The sequence below is a fragment of the Notechis scutatus genome, chromosome 5 (genome assembly GCF_049901735.1).
Source record: "Notechis scutatus isolate UNSWTSFEM ecotype Mainland chromosome 5, rNotScu1.2, whole genome shotgun sequence".
NCBI classification, from domain to species: domain Eukaryota; kingdom Metazoa; phylum Chordata; class Lepidosauria; order Squamata; family Elapidae; genus Notechis; species Notechis scutatus.
In genome coordinates, this window is record NC_142013.1 from 65652736 (window position 1) to 65673396 (window position 20661).

The following is a 20661-nucleotide window of genomic DNA, read 5'->3' on the forward strand; positions in this document are numbered from 1 at the left end:
TCCACATCGATTTTGCGGGACCTACCAAGGCGCATACATTTCTCATAACTGTGGATGCCTACTCCAATTGGCTAGAGGTCCACAAAATGAAGAGCACCACCACAGAAGCAGTCGTCAAGAAACTAAATAAACTATTCGCTACGCATGGGTTGCCAGACGTCCTGGTCTCAGATAATGGACCCCAATTCACTGCTCTTGCATTTGAACAGTACCTCGCAGACCGGGGAATACGCCACGCTTTAACTTCGCCTGCTCACCCTGCAGCCAATGGGAGAGCTGAGAAAATGGTCCAATTCGTAAAGAAAACCTTACACAAGATGGAGAGAGGAGACATCGACGAGAAAGTGACCAGGATGCTCCTCCTCCAACACATTACCCCGCACAGCATCACAAACAAAACTCCAGCCGAACTCCTGATGGAACGGAAACTACGCTCACATCTTGACCGCCTACATCCCGCCTACACGCCGGAACAACCCCTGGGGTCCAGCAGCAGGTATCGCACATTCAGAGTAGGCGACTCTGTTTTTGCGAAAAACTTCTCAGGAGACCCATTGTGGGTTCCCGCTACTATAACTCAACTTACGGGCCCCCGTTCCTACCGTTTACAAACTGCTGATGGGAAAATGTGGAAACGCCACATTGACCAACTTCGCTCCAGACTAGCTCCTACCACAACTCCCGAACCTCAAACCTGGGGGGAAGGGAAAGCGAGGGGGCCGAAAAAGAGCTAGCATACGATACGGGACTTGAAAACTGAGAGTCAACGCAACCAACCCCGGGATATTCACCTTCCAGAAGAGGGCTGGACCAGATGACTGCCTCGCCACAGAGCAGCGCCGTGATGGCAACTAATCCAGGAAATTCAGGAGCCAGTCTTGATGGGAGCGGGGATGACAGCCCCGAGGCGCCCAGCGTGACAGTTGACCCAGCCGGGCCGTCAAGCTCAGCAAACAGCCCAGCGGAACCAGAGTCTGGGCAAGGACTGTTAGAGCAACGCAGATCGGGCAGACAGGTGAAACGACCTGCATATTTAAAACAGTACATCACCCCACACCTCAGATGGAACCTAGGGGGGAGGGGTGTTACGGACTAAGCAAACGCACTAATTAAAATCCTAATAGTTTTACTTCTACGGCAGGTTCGTAATCCTGCACTTCTGATTGGCCCGCGAGCAGCGGATCCTGATTGGTCAATTCTGGCCGATCTGATTGGCTGTTAACGGGCGTCACTGATTGGCCGTTCCCAGCGCGGCAAACTCAAAAGCATTGGCTGTTGTGACAGCAGCCAGCCCTATAAAAGGGCTGCTGCTGCCCAAGTATTTCGCTCTGTTCTGAAGAATAAAGAGTTGAGTCACTACCCGATGCCTCGTCTCCGTTCCTTGCGCCCACGCTCCGGACATAACAGTAGCCAGTGGAGTTCAGAATTGCTTCTGCAGTTTCAACAACACCTAATATTTACAGTATAATGCCAACAACTCCATAAAACAAGTTTGCTTAATTATTACATTGGACTTTTCTGCTGTGCTTTGTTTCTATTTCTCATTTAGAATGTCAACCTTATTTTTAATGTATAAACTTTTCATGTTAACTCATTCAATGACATTCTAAATAATACAATTGAAATGAAAAGGAGATCTGCTATGATTAAAACAAACATGATATATTCTTTGGGCCCTAAGAAAATTTTAAGGAAAATCTATTTGGTCACTAATTCAGTTACAGGAAATGTAGGGTGAAATTAGGAAATTAAGGAAAGGAAGGGGAGCAGGGAGATACAAGGGGAAAGAGAAAAAGAAAAAAAGAAAAAGACTCTTTGCATAGTACAAGATAAAAACATTCCAACCTCAACCTTTTGCTTTTACACATTAATATATACAGTAACTAGAGGGCAAAGCAATGACTGGCAGAGAAGAAAAAGGCAAACCGGTGAGAGAGAGGAGCAGGAAGGAGGAGGAGAACCAGATGTAGAGAGGAGACAAAAGACTAATTCACCATAGGCCATCCAGGCGGTCCTGTTTGCTGGGAAAAGCAGTGCAAACGGGAGCCATGTGGCTGGGGACCCAGGAGCAGTGAGAGGCGACACAATGAAGCAGATGTTATTTCTTTTTATAATCTATAGCCTTTTTCTATTACTTAAGCTTGTATTCTTGTTCAATCAGATACAATCAGCTGTGTATCTAATATGTATTCCTCCTTTTGCATATTAACAGCAAGATACACCCCATGTATTCACTGAAGCATCTTGCTTTGCTCTATAAACTAAAAAATGCATTATTTTAGAATTTTATCAGATTTTGAAACAACTTCTGTTCCATGAATACACAAAATATTTCATAACTTAGGCTAAAGCATAATCCTTTAAAAAAAAGTAAGATAGCACTTTCCTTTTTAAATATTTCATTTTCTGAACTTGTGTTATTCTAATCCTTTTGGTGCATCAGTGGATTTTTTGCACTGACTTCATTGTACTTTTGTTAGGAAAGTTACATAAAATAAGATTCATAAAGAAATGGCTTACTGTTCTCCCTTAGATGGAGCATCATACATAGCATTCATTTTCATCTTCACCTACATGGTTATAATTCTATTCTATTGTAGAGTTTGAGTTCAAATGTAATAAAAGCCAAATTTCAGACACTTCTGAAACAAAAAACTAATACTGAAGTGAAAATTTAAATTTAAAGTAGTGATAAATTTTGAAGTCCACAGGAATTTAATTACACTTAAGAGGAAATTTAATTTTAATGAACTCACTTTTTTGTTTTTACTCCAATCCTGCTCATTTTATTTACCTGGTTCAGTAAGAGTCTGGCCCCTTGGAAGCTTTTGAATCTTTTTCATGAGAAAGCTACATAGTCCTTACATGGGGATTCATTTCAGTTTCTTTAAGTGTAGAACTTTTAGTGCTGTTTCAAGGGATGTCTTAATATGCTTCATTAGACTGTTCATTCTTTTCTCTTTGCATGTTAATGTCTATTTTCAGGGTATCAGTGAAGCAAATAAGTAAGCAGCCAAACTAATAAATATTGAAACTCTTACACAATTTGGTAATTTGTCCAGGGCCAACATGATGTAACTCTATTTAAAATGTTTTGCATCACCCGGATTGCTTTTTCATTCACTACATCACATTTTCTTCTTGTGATCCTTTTTGCTTGTTTGCTTTATTATATTTAAAGTTTACAGATTTACAGATTAACAGAGTTGGAAGGGATCTTGTAGGTCATCTAGTCTACCCCCCCATCCAAGCAGACGACCCTACACCATTTCTGACAAATGGCAGTCCAATCTCTTCTTGAAAGCTTCCAGTGATGAAGCTCTCAAAACTTCACCCCCTCTCTCTGTGGCAGCCCTTCAAATATTAGAACACTGCTATCATGTCTCCCCTGGTCCTTCTCTTCACTAGACTAGCCATGCCCTGTTCTGGTAACCGTTCTTTGTATGTTTTAACATGCAATCCCCTAATCATCTTTGTTGCTCTTCTCTGCACTCTTTCTAGAGTCTCAACATCTTTTTAATAGTGTGATGACAAAAACTGATGCAGTATTCTAGGAGTGGTCTTAGTAAGGGTTTATAAAGTGGTTTTAGTATTTCACATGATCTTGATTGAATCCCTCTGTCAATGCAATTTAGGATTGCATTGGCTGTTTTGCTGCCGCTGATTGTCTGTGGTTTCCTTGATCTGTTTTCCCCCCTTTTTTGGAAGATGGGAACCACATCAGCTCTTTCCAGTCCTCTAGTAGTTGAGGAATTGATCTGGTACAGTTGTTCTGAGATGACATCTGCCAACTCCTTTAGAACTCTGGGATGTAATCAGTCAGGTCCCGGTGATTTATATTCACCAAGATCAGACAAGCGTTCTCTTACCTTTTTTCTTCTTCTTATTTTAACTTTTATTTCTAGTCTGTCTTTTACAGTTGTGTTTTTGGTAGGTTGAACTATAGTTTCTTTTTGGGGGAAGACTGAGGCAAAGAATGAGTTAAGCAGCTCTGCTTTCTCTCTGTTGCCTGTTACTTCCATGCTGTCTTCTCTCTTTAGTTGACTGACTGTTTCCTTGATTTTTTCTTCTTATTTGTATGTTGAAAGAAGCTTCTTTTATTATCTTTGACTTTTGTTGCAAGTCTTTGTTCATTCTCAGCCTTTGCTTTCCTGATTTCGTCTTTGCATTCTGCCTATCTGCTGATATTCTGCCTTAGTTATGAGTCCCTCTTTCCATTTTTTGTACTTATCCTTTTTGTCCTTTAGTTTATCAGAGAGATCTTTGTGCAGCCATACTGATTTGTTGGATTTCTTGTTTTTCTTTTTCAGTAGTATTGTGTTGAATTGGGTTTTTATAATAATATTTTTCCTGAGCTTCTTGAGTTGTTTTCCCCTTAAAGGCACTTGAGATCTTTATGTCTGACTCTGGATATGCTTCCTATGTGTCCTCTTTGGGGTTTGAGTCTGTCTTCCTTCCCATCCCTCACTTCATTATTTGACTTGCTTTCTAGGAGTTTTTCCTTGGAATTAGGTCCTGGAGATCCTATAGATTGGTTACACCCCCCCCCTCAATTTTAGTTTAAAGCCCTCCTGGTAAGTTGAGCCAGTCCAAAAGCAATGGAATGCAGGTTTGTATTATTTTTAATTGGTGAGTTAAAGCTGAAGTTGATATGGCTTAAAGTAGGAGAAAAGTTGGAAAAATAGGATAATAGTTTGAACTCATGAGCACAAAATCAGACTGTCATATTATATCTATCTATCTATCATTTATCCATCTACAGATAGTCCTCGAGTTACAAATATATGGAGCCTGCCCATTCCATTTGTACCCGAGGATTCATGGGAGTGAATGTCATATCTTGAATGGGATCACTCCAGAGGTGTTATTCAGATAGTTTGCACCAGCTCGGGTGACCTGATATCAAGATGTCGGGCTCCATGAGAATCCTCACCCAACAGCCGCACTGTTTCTGAGCTCAGGGAAGAGCTGGCACCACCCAATGATGACATCGAGGGTAGCCATACAGACGGGGATACCGAATGTAGGGGAGGAATGCTTTACCCAGGAGGTTTTGCTGGAATTGATCTTCAATGAGGGAGAGGAGAAAGGAATGAGGAATCTATCGCATTAGCATGCGAAGGGAAATCCCTAGCATAGGGGATCCTTGGTCAAGATTCGGCAGCTGAAACACTCGGGGGAAAAGGGTTTGGAATGGGAGGATGGTTGGGCAGGAAAAAGGAATAAACTGGGAATCGTGAATAGGTGAGTAATCGGTGTAGAATGTAAAGTTTGGGAAGATTAGAGATAATAGGGCAATTGGGACATGAGTGTAGGGCAGAGGTATAGGTGGGTGGAGTAAGGGGATAAATTATACTGGAAGGCGGTTGCTTCCAGTGCTAACCTTGATCAGGATCACCGTTCTTGCTGATTACTGTATGTAGATGAATAAACTACTTCAAACCATCCAGTTTGTTGACTTTTATCTACAGTTTGCATAACTACAGCTGAGAAAAGAATTGGGCGGGGGTTGCCGAACCAGTAGTAACTTCTGGCTGGCCATGCCCCCAACCGGTCGCCCAGTCGCCACTCACTCCCTTACCCCTCCTGCCCAATGCTTGCTCACCCCACCCATCTGACACTTGCCCCGCCTGCCTTGACGCTTGCCCCACCTAGTCATTCCTCCCCTATGCGGCACACTGGGTCCTCGTGGCTTGCCTTTAACCTGTCTTCCCACATGGTGCCTGTGCCCCAACTGAGCAGCCCTGATCTGACTGCTCACAGGTAAGCCTGCAAGTAATGCTTAGGGCCCCCTCTGCCATTCCCGAGACCTTGCCTCGCCTGCCTCACCCTTGCCAGGCCTCCCTTGCTGTTCCCGGGACCTTGCCTCGCCTCCCTCGCCATTCCCAGGACCTTACCTGGCTGCCCTCGCTGTTCCCGGGACCTTGCCTCACCTCCCTCACCTTTCCCGGAACTTGCCTCGCCTCCCTCGCAATTCCCTGGACCTTGCCTCGCCTTCCTCACTGTTCCTGGGACCTTATCTGGCTTCCCTTGCCCTTGCCTCACCTCCCTCATCACTCCTGGGACCTTGCCTCACCTCCCTCACCGTTCCCTGGACCTTGCCTCGCCTCCCTCACTGTTCCCGGGACCTTGCCTTGCCTCCTCACCATTCCCGGAACCTTGCCTCCGCCTCCCTCGCCATTCCCTGGACCTTGCCTTACCTCCCTCACTGTTCCTGAGACCTTACCTGGCCTCCTCGCCCTTGCCTCACCTCCCTTGCCATTGCCGGGACCTTGCCAGGCCTCCCTCGCCATTCCTAAGACCTTGCCTCACCCCCCTCATCGCTCCTGGGATCTTGCCTGGCCTCCCTCGCCTTCACCATTCCTGGGACCTTGCCACACCTCCCTTGCCATTTGCGGGACCTTGCCTCGCCTCCCTTGATGTTTCTGGGACCTTACCTGGCCTCCTCGCCCTTGCCTCACCTCCCTTGCCATTGCCGGGACCTTGCCAGGCCTCCCTCGCCGTTCCCAAGACCTTGCCCCACACCCCTCATCGTTCCTGGGATCTTGCCTGGCCTCCTCGCCTTCACCATTCCTGGGACCTTGCCACACCTCCCTTGCCATTTGCGGGACCTTGCCTCGCCTCCCTTGATGTTTCTGGGACCTTACTTGGCCTCCCTCGCCCTTGCCTGGCCTCCCTCACTGTCCCCAGGGCCTTGCTCACCTCTCTCGCCCTTTCCGGGGCTTCCCACCATTCCTGGGACTTTGCCTAACCTCCCTTACCATTCTTAGGACCTTGCTGGGCCTGCCCTGCCATTCCTGGGCTCAGCTGGCTGTCTAAGCCGCCATGAGGCGCTTCCCAGGTCTCCCTGGGAACCATGGTGCAACAAGCAGCAGCAGAGGTGCAAAAAACCTGTTCATCTGGCAGCCAGGTCTTTCCTTCCTCCCCACTCAGGCAAGCAGGCTTTTTGCACCTCCACCGCTGCTTGTTGCACCACGGTCACCATGTGGTAGGGAGACCTGGGATAGCTGGCAGGACTGGTCAGTCAGGCAAGGCCATCCAGACAATCCCCCAGTGCTATGAGGGTCCAGATGGAGAGGAAGCTGCTCCCCATCTCCTTGGAAGGTCAGAAACAGGGCAGGGCTAGGAGACTTGTGGGACCCCGCCCCCCTCTGAGGGTCCCTTTCCATCTCCCCAAATTAGAAGGGTGGGTGCCTCCTGGTCCTCTCCTTACAATACCATCATCCACGGAGTTGAAGCTGCCGCCCCTTTTCCAGAACAGCCCCATCAATGAAAGAGGCTCCTCTGAGAAATTCAGCAGCCCCCCACTGACCTCCCCCCAAGATTTAGAGACTGGGCTCCAGTGGGGGCCTTTGCGGCTGGATGGGATTATGAAAAGAATGCAGATTTTTCTGTATGTTAATTGTGAGGAATTGAGAAATTCCAGAGGGGGCAGAACATGAGGTCGAAGGGGCAATGTGGACGAAGGCTTTGCCTGTGCTTTTTTTCATGTCTGCTTTTTTAAAACTCGTATATTCTCAGCAGCCAGCCAGCGAGCTGCTGGGTTCTGGACAAAATGCTGATTAGTTTGTTATTCAAACAGTTTGCACTCCGGTTCCTCCCCAATGAGTGGTGTGGAGCAGCACGGGAAAAGGACTTCAAGGGAGGCAGAGGAGGAGGTGGTCTGTTGCTGGTCGTGGCTGGTGCAGCTGCCCCCTTGGGGCAAAGCAAGGGTGAGCAGGGAGGTGCAGCTGCAGGATGAGCGTTGGGGGCCTGGGGAGCTGCAAGGGGTGCATGGGGGTGCAGTGTTTGTTGCTAAGGGCAGAGAGTTTTGGGTGTGAGTGTGGGTGGCAGAGCGAGTAGCGGCAGCGCCACAAAAGGGAGGGCGGGAAGTCCCGGGCCTGCTTTTTGTAGCCCCGCCACCCACTGGAACACCTCTGCTAGCTTTCTTTGTTCTCCCGCTGCTCTGGAGCTTGCTGGATCAGTTCGTTCCAGACCAGTATCATGAGAGAGAGTGGTGTGTGTGTTTGTTTCAGGTGGGCACTTGGAAGTGTGTGTGTGTGTGTGTGTGTGTGTGTGTGTTTCAGGTGGGTCTCCTCTCCTAGCTTTAGAAGGAGAGAGAGAAGGGAAGGGATAGAAAGAGAGAGAAAGAGAGGGAAAGAGAGAGGGAAACATAAAGAGAGAGGGGGGAATAGAGAGAGAGAAAGAGAAAGGGAAAAGAGAGAGGAAACAGAAAGAGAGGGAGGAATAGAGAGAAGAGAGGGAAAGAGAGAAAGAGAGAGTGGGAAAGAGAGAGAGAAAAGAGAGGGAAAGAGAGAGAGAGAGAAAGACAGAAAGAGAGAAGAGAGAAAAAAGAAAAAGAAAAGGGAAAGAAAGAGAGAGAGAGAAAGGAAGAGAAGGGATAGACAAAGAAAGACAGTATGGAAGGAAGGGAGAGAAAGAAAGAGGGAGGAAGGGAGGGAGGAGAAAGTGAATGAGATATATGGATGAGTGGATGGATAGATAGATACATGGAGGGAGGGAGGGAGGGAGAGAGAAAAAAAGGAGAGGAAAGAAGGACACAAACCCTTTTTGAAACAGCACAGCAATCTAAGGCTGGAAGGGATCTCGGAGGTTATCTTCTAGTCCAGTGGTTCCCAAACTTTTTCAGTCCACCGCCCCCTTGGTGCTACAAACTCATCCTCGGTGCCCCCCACCCAGGGGTGGGATTCAAATTTCTGTGGGCGTGGCCTAATTTGAGGGTGTGGCTTGCTAGTCACATGACTGGGTGGGCCTGGCTTGCTGATCACATGACCAGGTAGGTGTGATTTGGTGGTCATGTGACTGGGTGGGGTGGCCAGGTGACTAGCAAACCAAATACAAGTGGTCCTCACTTAATGGCCGGTTGTTTAGCATTGGCCGGTTGTTCTAATTTGTAACTGGCCTCCCCAGAGATACTTGACCCGTTTTTGGAGTTTTGACAGCCTTGCACACACATGCACACACATACACACACACTCCCTTCTAACCCTGCTGGAGCAGGTCATTGCACTAGAATCAGCAAAGGCATCTCAGATTAGATTCTAGCAGTGAATAAATTCTAGAGGAAAAATTCTATTCCCAATCTCTTTCAACAGGGCTCAATTATATTGTGGTGCTTTTGTAAAACAAAAAGTGGGAAACTGAGAGAAAGAAGGAGTTAGATTCTATAATCAACAGGTCTGCCCTTAAATGAAGGTATAATTATTATCTTTCAATTACAGTAGTTGTTACTTTAATGTGGGGAAAACATTGGGTAGAGACATATTCAGAGATTCCATTAGTTTAGTCTACCTTAAAGTAATCAAGGTTTTTTTTGGAGCACCAAATTGCTGACCCCATATCACTTGGTGATTTTTTACAATATAATAAAAAGGACCAATTTATGTTATTTCTGCCATGGCCAGTTGGATTCTGATGTGGAAATTATCAATGAGCAGCCATTTCCAGAGTTGTTGGTGTTATTTATGTTTTCCTATTGTATAGAAAATACCTATGTTGCTTTGTAAGCCCCTGAAATTGGGATGTGTATAGGCACATCAATGAATTTTCCTTTAAGCATTTCACTTCTTCTGGGATCAGAAAATTAAATCATCTCTTTACATTATGTCTAACAGATATAGCAAAACTAGACAAAGTTCTTAAATTCAAGCCACCTGGCATTGGAAGACTACATATAATCAATGGTCACACTGCTGTCATTTTTTGATTGAATCTAGAAGTAAGGGCAAATTTTGTGACCAGTGAGAATAGTTAATCAATGGAATAGCTTGTTTCTCTGAGTTATGGGTGCTCCATCACTGGAGTAGCCCACCCAGCCCTGCTTCCCTGAGGAGATGCCTGGTTATGCTTACCTCCTGCTGCTGTGCTCACTCTCCTTGGCCAGGATGCTCATGGTGTGTGGGGGAGGGCAAAGTTTCTGGGTCAGAGGTAAGCCCACTCCCCCTCCTTGTGAGGAGTCCTGGCTTTGTAACCAAGCATCCTTAGCTATAGGATGGGAGACCAGCAGGAGAGGAGGGGGCAAGGGGCTGCTGGTGGCCAAATGTTAAGGCAGGACTTCTCTCATAATCTCCTTCCTTCCTGGCCTTCCTTCCTGATCTCCTTCCTTCCTGGCCTTCCTGCCTGCCTGCCTTCATTCCTTCTAATTCCCATCTTCCTTCCTTCTCCTTCCCCATCTTCCTTCCTTCCCATCTTCCTTCTCATTCCCATATTCCTTCCTTCCCTTCCTATTCCTTCTCCTTCCCTTCTTTTCCCCACCTTCCTCCTCCTATCCCTCCCTCCTTCCTTCTTCCCTCCCTCCCTCCCTTCCTTCCCTCCCTCCCTCCCTTCCTTCCCTACTTCTCATTTCCATCTCCTTTCTTCTACACATTCAGGAAGGGATGAAGGGAGGGGGAGATATTGGCAGCTTTCCCACATGGGGGCAGGAGCAGCCTTGGTGAAAGGGAAGCCTTGTGGGTTGCGAGGCTAGGTCAGCAAGAGGGGCATGGAGGCACTGGTAGGTGAAGCACTGAGCTACAATTTGTGGCGGCCATCTTAGATCCGATTCATGTGGCCACCCTGGATCCAGCAAAAGGCCACCCTGGGTTTGTACACAGGAGGCAGTAAGTGCTGGCATTCTAGTTGAAAGGGAAGCACTCAGAATACAGTCAGCCTGTGGGGCAAGACGGTCACCAGGGATGCCAGGCCATGCATGCTTGCTACCTCCTGTTTGCTGCTCAGGGGGCAGGATAGGAATGGCCCCTCATTGGCTCCAGGGCAGCCTCACAGGTCTAAGCTGACCACATTCTGGGCCACATGGTCACCACCAGGTTGTAGATCAGTGCCCAGTTGGGCTTGTCTTTCACTGTTTCCAGGGTGGTCCTGCGGGCCAGATCTATGCACATTGCGGGCCGAATTGGGCCCACGGCCGTTGAATTTATCCAATCTCTTCTGAAAAACTTCCAGTGTTGGAGCATTCACAACTTCTTAATGCAATGCAGTACTGCTTCTGCTGATCACTGACTGCCAGAAGTTTGGCAGTTCGGGTCTCACCGGCTCAGCCTTCCATCCTTCCAAGGTAGGTAAAATGAGGACCCAGATTGTTGGGGGCAATATGTAAACTGCTTAGAGAGGGCTGTAAAAAGCACTGTGAAGTGGTATATAAGTCTAAGTGCTATTGCTATTGCTATTCTGGAGGCAAGTTGTTCCACTGGTTAATTATTCTAACCATCAGGAAATTTATCCTTATTTCTAAGTTGTTTCTTTCCTTGATTAGTTTCCATCCATTGCTTATTGTCCTGCCCTCAAGTGCTTTGGAGAATAGCTTGACTTCCTCTTCTTTGTGGCAGCTCCTGAGATATTGGAACACTGCTATCACATCATCCCTAGTCTTTCTTTTTATTAGACTAGACATACCCAGTTCCTGCAACCATTCTTTATATGTTTTAGCCTCCCATCCCCTAATCATCTTTGTATCGTGTTCACCAAAACTGGATGCAGTATTCCAAGTGTGGCCTTACCAAGGCATTATAAAGTGATATTAACACTTCAAGTGATCTTGATTCTATCCCTCTGTTTATGCAGTCTAGAACTATGTTGGCTTTTTTGGCAGCTGCAACACACTGCTGGCTCATATTTAAATGATTATCCACTAGGACTCCAAGATCCCTCTCACAGTTACTACTACTGAGTGTAATACCACATATACTGTACCTGTGCATTTTGTTTTTGCCTAAATGTAGAACCTTACTTTTTTCACCATTGAATTTCATTTTTTTAAATTTTAAAAAAATGTTTATTAAAGTTTTACAAAATTTTAAAAAACACACAAATAATGTTTACAATTTTTGCAATTTGTTGTAGCATCGGGTTTTCCCATCTTCCCTTATTCATATCTACATATCTACATTGTTCATAATTACCTTATACATTATCTATTCCTGTTATAGAATAATATTGAATTTTTTTTCCTTCTCTTGCAACTCCAGAGTAAGCTTATTCATTTCCGCACAATCCATAATTTTTTTAATTAACATAATATCCATGGGATTATTAGTTTCCAATTTTGAGCGTAGGCTATTCTCACTGCTGTCAGAATATGTATTATGAACTATTCAATTTGTTTTATCTTCACCTCTAATTATTCCTAATAAAAACATTTCCAGTTTGAGTTCTATTTTTTCATTTGTTATTTCTTGCAGCCAAATTTTAATTTTATTCCAGAATTTTTTTACTTTGGGGCACAACCACCACATATGAAAGAAGATACCAGTTGTTAGTTTACACTTCCAACATATTGGACTCAAATTTGGATATATCTTGACCAATCTCGATAGTGCTAGATGCCAACAATAAAACATTTTGTAAAGGTTTTCCCTATATGAGGCTGCCATTGTTAGTTTATAATTTCTCTTCCAAAGTCTTTCCCAATCTTCTAATTGAATGTTATATCCGAAATTTTTCATCCATGCAATCATTGTCTGTTTTACTACCTCCTCTTCTGTATCAGATTTTAGAAGATAATTGTAAATTTTGGATATACATTTTTCTTCTGGTCCTAATAAAATTTTATTGAACTGTTGAGGGCTTAACTCTGTACCAAATTCTTCCATATCTTTTTAATATTTTGTTTCCACCTGCAGGTAGGGCCACCAGTCTAACCTGATTCCTTCTTCCTTCAATTTTTGATTTGTTTTTAGGTTTCCCTGTTTATCCAATAATTGGTTGTACCTGATCTTTTTAGAAATATCATGATATTTGGATTGAATATTGCTTCCATAGTTGAAAGCCAACTCAGTATCTTAATATAATGTTTTAATTTAATTTTACGCCAGATCTCTATTACTGCCTCCCTGATTAAATATTGCCTAACATGTGAGTACGTCTTTTGGTTTCTCTCCCATAGGATGGTGTGCCATCCAACTTGCAGGTCATGTCCCTCTAAACGTTAATATTCTCCTATTGCTTAAAGATATCCAATCGCTAATCCAGGTTAGTGTTGCTGCCTGTTGATGTAAGTCGCAATCAGGGAGTCCAAAACCACCTCTGTATCTATTGTCCTGCAATAGTTTTAGTCTAATTCTAGGTTTTTTGCCTTCCAATATAAATTTTGTTACCATCTTATTTAGTACCCCATATAATTTTTTTATTTAACTTTACCAGCACAGTCTGAAATCTTGGTAGCAGGTTCATCTTTATTGCAGCAATCCTTCCTACTAAGGATAGTTGCAATTTTCTGCATATTTCCAAATCCTTGCTTGGTTAAGTAATTTATCATAATTATTTTCCTTTAAAGACGAACATTTTGCTGTCAACCAGATACCCAAGTGTTATGTCTCCCCTTTAATTTCAGGTGAGCAAAACAAAATTCAGCCGTTTCAGAATTAACTCAAATCAAAAACAAACCCCCACAAGAGAACGGCTGAAATAATTCCAAAACACAGCAATAAATCCACACTCTGTCCGGCAATCCTGGCGTGGCAGTAATTCACAAGCCTCAGAGAGTTTGCTGCATGTCTTCACTCCCATTAGTCACTTTGCTTCTGGCGAATTCCACCAGCCCAGCCGTGTCCTTTTATCCACTTATGGAGCGTGTTAATTTCCCTAATTAGTTACTGGCTCGACGCCTCCTTCCTAATTGAGATTGGCGTCTCAGCCTCCTTCTATTTCTGACGTCAAGCCATAAGTTCTCCAAGTTGTCTTCTCCACTGGAAAACTCTCGCATGCCTTCCTTGTTAGCCATTCCCAGCTGCTGTTCAGATAAAGAACCAGAGGAGGCCGAAGGTCCTGACATCTCTATTAAATCAGGTTTATCTCCCCTTGTTAAATCCATTTCCTCATCCTGGCTACTATCCAAGTCACTAAGCAATGCCGGCTCATATTTTGCTGCCATATCCTCATCGCTCGAACTCACATCTGCTACAGGAGCAGATTCCAAACCCGGAGTCACAACACCCAAGTATATAATTTTATTTGTAATTTGGAGTTCCGTTTCCTTTTCTAATCTTTTTTTTTTTATATTCTAAAAGATTTTTAACTAACATTTTGGTTTTATTTTTATTAATTTTAAGACCCGCTACTCTACCATATTCCTCTATTTCATTTAGCAATATTTTCCCAACCTCATTCAGATTTTCTACAAAAAAACCATATCGTCAGCAAATGCTTGTATTTTATACTCTTCCTTTTTTATCTTAGTGCTTGTAATTCTTCTTTATTTCTAATTTGGTTTAATAAAACCTCTATTGCAAGTATAAATATCAGAGGTGAGATCGGACATCCCTGTCTCACTCCTTTAGCTATGTGAAATTTTTCTGTGAAGTCGCCATTGACCCTTACATTGGCTTTCTGATTTGAATAAATTTTCTTTATCATTTTTACAAAATTTAGTCCAAATTTCATCTCTGTCATCTGATAAAAAAAGAATTCCCAATTTAAATTGTCAAATGCTTTCTGCGCATCCAGAAAAACCAGTGCTACTGGTTTCTCTGGATGTGCTTCATAATATTCCAAAATATTCATTACTGCCCTGATGTTATTCTTAATTTGTCTTTTTGGGAGGTAACCATTTTGATCTGGATGTATTACTTCATCCAAAACTTTTTTCAATCTTTCTGCCATAATAGTCATTAGTATTTTATTGTTAGCATCTAGCAATGAGATTGATCTGTAATTCTGAAATTGGGAGTGGTCCATACCTTCTTTTGGTATCAGTGATATGTATGTTTCTCCCCATGACTTTGGTAGTTTTGCTTTTAATAATGCTTTGTTATACAATTCTAACAGCAGTGGTTGCATTGTTTCCCGCATGGCCTTATAGAAATCTCCCAGAATCCCATCTGGACCTGGTGTTTTATTGTTTTTCTGTTTAGTAATTGTTTTTTCTAATTCTATCTGTGTTATTTCCTTATCTAAAAGTTCTTTGTTTTCTTCTGAAATTTGTGGCAGGTTTTTCCCTTTCAGATATTGTTTTATCTTATCCCTCTCTATTTGATCCCATCTATATAAGTTTTCATAATATTTTTGTACAATACGTTTTTTTTCCTCCGGAAGATTTCGGGAGGGTCCCATTTTCATCATATAATTGTTGGATTAATCTTTTTCCCTTTCCTTTTTTAATTTATAAGCTACCCATCTTCCTAGTTTATTTGCTTGTTCAAAGAAATTTTGCCTAACCAATTTTATTTTGGGGGCATATTCCTCCTGATTTAACAAATTCAATTTATGTTTAACTAAATCCCTTTCTTTTTTTAGTTTTATTACTTTGCGGTTTTTCCTGTAGGGTTATTTCCAATCTTTTTAATTCTTCCTGTAGTTCATTTTGTTCTTTTGGTTTCTCTTTATTTCCTCTAACTATATATGCGATCGTAATCCCTCTTACATAAGCTTTTGCCGTATCCCATAAGTTCTGAAGGGTTGTATCTTGATTCTTATTTTCTTTAAGTAAAAATTCCATTTCTTTTCTAATTGTTTGTAAATATTCTTTTTCTTTCAATATTTGTGTATCTAACCTCCATCTTCTATTTTTCTTTTTTCGTCCTTTCCAAATAAGGGATTATGATCTGCCCAAGTATTAGTCAATATATCTATCTTTCACATTACTTTTTAATTCCTTATTCATCCAAGCCATATCTATTCGGGACCATAATCGATGGGGATTTGAATAATAGGTATATTTACTTTCTTTCCCTTTTAACTCTCTCCAACTATCTCTCAAATTCAATTCATCTGCCAAATCAAAAAATGTTTTTGGTAATGTTTTCTTTCTTTTCTTATTTTTTGGTACTTTTATAGTTCTTCTTTATATCTGCCACTGCATTAAAATCTCCAATTAAACAGCTATTTCTGCCAATGAGACAAATAAATTTCCTAATTTTGGTTGTTTTAGGTAATTCTTATGTTGACTTTTAATGTGCATTTCCTGTAAGCATACTATATCAGTGTTTTGTTTCTGGAGGTTGTTAAATATCTGATTCCGTTTAATTGGCAAATTCAATCCATTAATATTTATGGATAGCAACTTTATTTCCTCTTCCATTTTACTGTTTATATTGTTGTCTTGGTCTTCTATTTATTCTATTTTCCGTCTGTGTTTTTGTTCTGATCCCCTCTTCTTCGCTCTGTTCTTTTTCATCTTTGATTTTCTCTTCCTGTTTCAAGTCCTTTTCGATCACTTGCTGTTCCTCCTGGCTTCTCATTTCTAGTTCTTCTTTGCTACCCAATTCTTCTTCTATAATCATCAATTTGTCATAGAAATCTTGCACTTTCCTTAAATGGTCTATTCTAAGTTTCTTTTCTTGCCAGGTTTATGAGCATGCCTTCTGGGATAAGCCATCTATATGTTATATTATGTTTTATTAAATGTGTAGTAAGAAAACGATCGTACCTCCTCTGTTCTCTAATTTTCTAGGGATCTGTTTTAGTATCTGTATTCTTTACCTTTATAAGTTATAATTTCATCTCTCATTGCTTTGTATACTTCATCTCTTACTATTTTTTTAGGAAACCGGATATGTATTTTCCTTGGCAATTTATTATGTCTGATGTAGTTGGTGTACACTCTATAAATTTCATCCATGTCGCTTCTTATCGCTCCAATCTCTCGTTGAGTAGCTTCTGTTAATATTTCCACCATAATCATTTTCAAATCCTCATCCTTATCTTCAGGCACATTTTGAAAGCATAGGTAAAAAGCAGCATGTTCCATTTCTAGATTTATGATGGATGCCTCTAAGTCTTTATTTATAGCTACTAATTTTTGGTCTACTCCTTCCAATTTTTTTTCAGTCTGCTCCATTCTAGTTTCAACCGCTGTAATTCTTTGTTCATTTTTTCCATTATTTGTTGAACTTCACCTATTTTGTTTTCTAATTTGTACATGTTATTTTTCATTTCTTCATGATTTTTATTCATAGTCTCTTTCATTGTAAGCATCATTTCTTGAATCATCAGGAGTGTTGTCTGCATCAGTTGTGTATTGCCCGAGTTGCTTGCTTTTTCTGCTTTTAACATTGTATTTATTGCTCTCTGTCCCGAAGGAGATGCTACTGCCAAAGAGGGGTTTGATGGTGTTTTCTTTCCCATACATGTAATTGTTGTGGTAGTTGTCATTTTTATTAGTTTAAATAGCTTACTCCAGTCTACCATCCACTTATTTTCCACTCAGCTACTCCTGCTTCTCAATAATATTTATATTGTATTTCTTTTTTCAATCTTTCAGTTATTTCCTTCTTTTAATATTTAGTATTACAGTCCAAGCTATTTCCTATATTATTTGTTTACATCACAACCTTATATCCACTTTAAATAATATAGTTTGATTAGATTATATCACAATCTTATATCCACTTTGAATAGTATAATGTCATTACCTTATAAATAGTTACAAAAATATTAAGTACTCTGTTATTTAATAAATATTAATGAGTTCAGTTAACTTAAGCAATTCTCTATAGATTCTAACAGTGGTAGTTTCTTATGTTAATTTATACTCTAAATGTATTTAATTTTCTTTAATCTAAATATTTTCAACCAGGTTCTATTATCAAAGTTCTACTATCAAAAACAGGAATTCCTATTTCACTCTATCATATACTTTCAGATTTTATTTTCTAAATAATCATTACAGCCTTAAGCACTATCAAATAAACAATATAAACATAAGCATCAAGTCAGATATTTAACTTTACATTTTCTTTTATCACCTTCTTTCATTGCTTATACAATGTTGCCTTCTCTTTTCTTGTTAAGCTCTCCCGTCATCTGTTGCATCAGCTATTTCTTGTTGTAGCGCCAAGGTTCCTTTCTCCTCCATTTCAAATGTTAAATAATATGCAAATGGTTCTTTTCAATTTCCTTTCTTTTAAATCCAATTCCTTCCAATTAACCCCGTCCTCAGAAAAGTTCTCTGCTCCTTCACTTCTCTTCTTCACTTTATTTTCCTTCTTTCCTTCTTCCCTCCTGCTGTTCCGCAATCCTTCAAATTGCTTAGTCACTTAGTCATTTAGCCATTTAGCCTTTATACATTCCGGATGAATCCCTTCCTCCAACTCCAATTCCAAATCCTCTATCCTTCTCTGTCCAATCCCCTTTCTTCGTAGATACTTTTGCTTACTCTCACTCTTTCCACATCCCTTTTCTCTGTTCAAATCTTTCTGGCTACACTCCTATTCCCTTGTAATCCGCTCTCACTGCCTTCTAGCTGCTGTCCTTTGAGACCTTCCATCTCTCTCCATCTGAGCCTCTCCATTTTCCTGCTGATTGTAAAACTTTCTCTCCTCTCATGCTGCTACAGTTACGTCTCCTGGGGTTTAGCTTCAATCCAATGCCATGCTTTGCTGATCTTCTCCTTCCCAGTCTGGTGGCTGTCACAGCTTCTGGCAGCCATATTACTATGACTGACACTTTCGCCTAAGATCTGCAAGGTTCTTCTTCATTCCAGCAGGTGGTCGCCTGCCACCCTGCCGTCCCCCGAGCTTCCTCTCTTTATCACGTCTCCCACCAGGAGATTGCGACCCTCAAATCAGGCTCCTAGTGTAAAAGATCAAGTCCAAGAGACGGACACCGATCTCTCTTCCCCGAATCACTGCCATGTCACCACTGGAAGTCCGAATTTCATTTTCAATGTAGTTGAAAAACTGACCTAATTTTCAGAATTGGGTTTATGGTCAATACTTGTCTGAAATTCTCTTTTCTTCATATTGCTTATTGAGTATCTAAATCCCCCCAGCCCCACTTCTCATGTAATAAAATATAGAACATAAAATAATAGGGTTGGAAGACATTTTATCTCTCAGTTTATCAGAGACATAAGATTATGCAGCCATGCTGGTTTTGTCTGGGATCTCATTTTTTTTTTATTTTTTATCTTATATTAAAGACCAGGGACCAGAACAAATAAAAATACTCAAGGAATATCCCATTTAAAATTTTAGAATAAAATAATAAATAACAGATAAAATCTATATTAAAATTATAATTTGGCATCCAATCTGTCAGTTACACATGACCTAACTATATTATAATATTAATCTTTAAACTGTGAGGCCCATAGGCATTTCTGGTGGTTTATCATCTCCAACTGGCTAAGATAACTGGCAAAACTAAGAACATATCTAATAGCATCTAGATCCAGAAACAACAGAGTTTTCCCTAAGTCAGTTTGCCTCTCAATGTCCTTTACCCATTGTCACAAAGTTTATTTTCCTTGGTCATAGCCCAACTTGAGTATTAATGCTGGAGAGATGCCTAGTTTGGCAAGGTTCAATGGCCTTAATCAATGTAGAGGTGAATTTGTCTTGAAGGAGAATTTATCTTGCAGGAAGAAATTAAGCTTTAGCTAAAGATTTTAAAAAGCTATACAGATTCTTTTTTTTTCAATAAAAGTTTTTTTTTACACATCTCTTCATGTGAGCAACGTGATTCCAGATTACAACATTTATACAGTCATAATTACATTTTCAACTGTCTTATTTAATATCACATCACATTATTATCCACTCCACTAATCTTTAATTAAGTTTTCATTTCATATTTCATATTTTAATTCAATTTCAAAATAATTTCATCCTCACATATATTTTCAATTCTTTACCCCCTATTATTTCCATTTTCAGCTTACCACCTATTTTATTTTACGTTGTACATTGTTATCTTCATTAACTTTCTCAAGACCAATATATAGTAAACAATAAAAAAGGAGTAAAAATAAAGTAAAATTAATATATTAGGATACACATGGTATAGCCCCCAATCTACAATATATCTTATATTTATTCCAGAGATATTCATATAGCCATTTCATATTTTTTCTGTTTCCACTTAGCCAAAATTTACCCTTATAATTTTAATAAATTTTCATTCACCTACTTTTAATTATAATATGATATTCTCATTGTAAATATTTTACATTCCAATATGATCCCTTCTAATTCATCATATTTTTTATTTTCTCCTAGCCTTTATATAATCAATTACATTTTCTATTTCATGTATAAAACAAAGAAAGAAAAGAAAAACAGAAGATTAAGTTTCCCTTTATACTTCTCTTTAACCAATTTTAACCTATAAAGTTTATATAATTCACACTTTTTAATCATAATACCATATTTTCACCCAGTTTAGCATAATCTCTGTTTTCCTAATGTCATTTAAATAATAAATTGCATATTTTAGGATATTTATACATACAAAAGAAAGGATTAATAACAATAGAACCCTCTTAATGTCTCTCACTCCATCTTCACTTTCCTCATATATAATTATATAATACTCTTAGGGTAATTCCTAATAAATTTTAAACTTCAAATCTCCCCAGTCTACATTTCTAATAAAAAAATTGCCAGAATACATTCCCATGTGGTATCCCCCTTTTATACTATGTCTAACTCTTATCTCTAAATCTCTCGGCCTTGTCATTTCTCTTAGTTTTAGCCAGCTTTCCCTTTTTTAGGTTTTCCCGGTCCTTCCTCTTTTTCCCTCTAATATTGTTTTTATTTCCATCTGCCAGTCACCCATCTTTTCCCCCGCCCTTTCCTGTTCTCTTTTTTGAGGTTTCTTCTTGTATGATTTCTTCTTCTTTTGTTTAATCCTGGGAGCATTTTCTCTTTTATTTATTACCTCTGTCATCAGTGTCATAATTTTGGTTCCTTTAATATCTTTTGGCAATGATTCTTGTTCTCCATGCTC

At 40.7% G+C, this 20661-nt stretch overlaps 1 protein-coding gene across 1 annotated transcript in view; it reads right to left on the bottom strand.

The window, feature by feature from the left end:
- Positions 1-20661, bottom strand: part of IL1RAPL1 (interleukin 1 receptor accessory protein like 1) — a 1416302-nt gene that overhangs the window by 986117 nt on the left and 409524 nt on the right. The window lies entirely within an intron of this gene.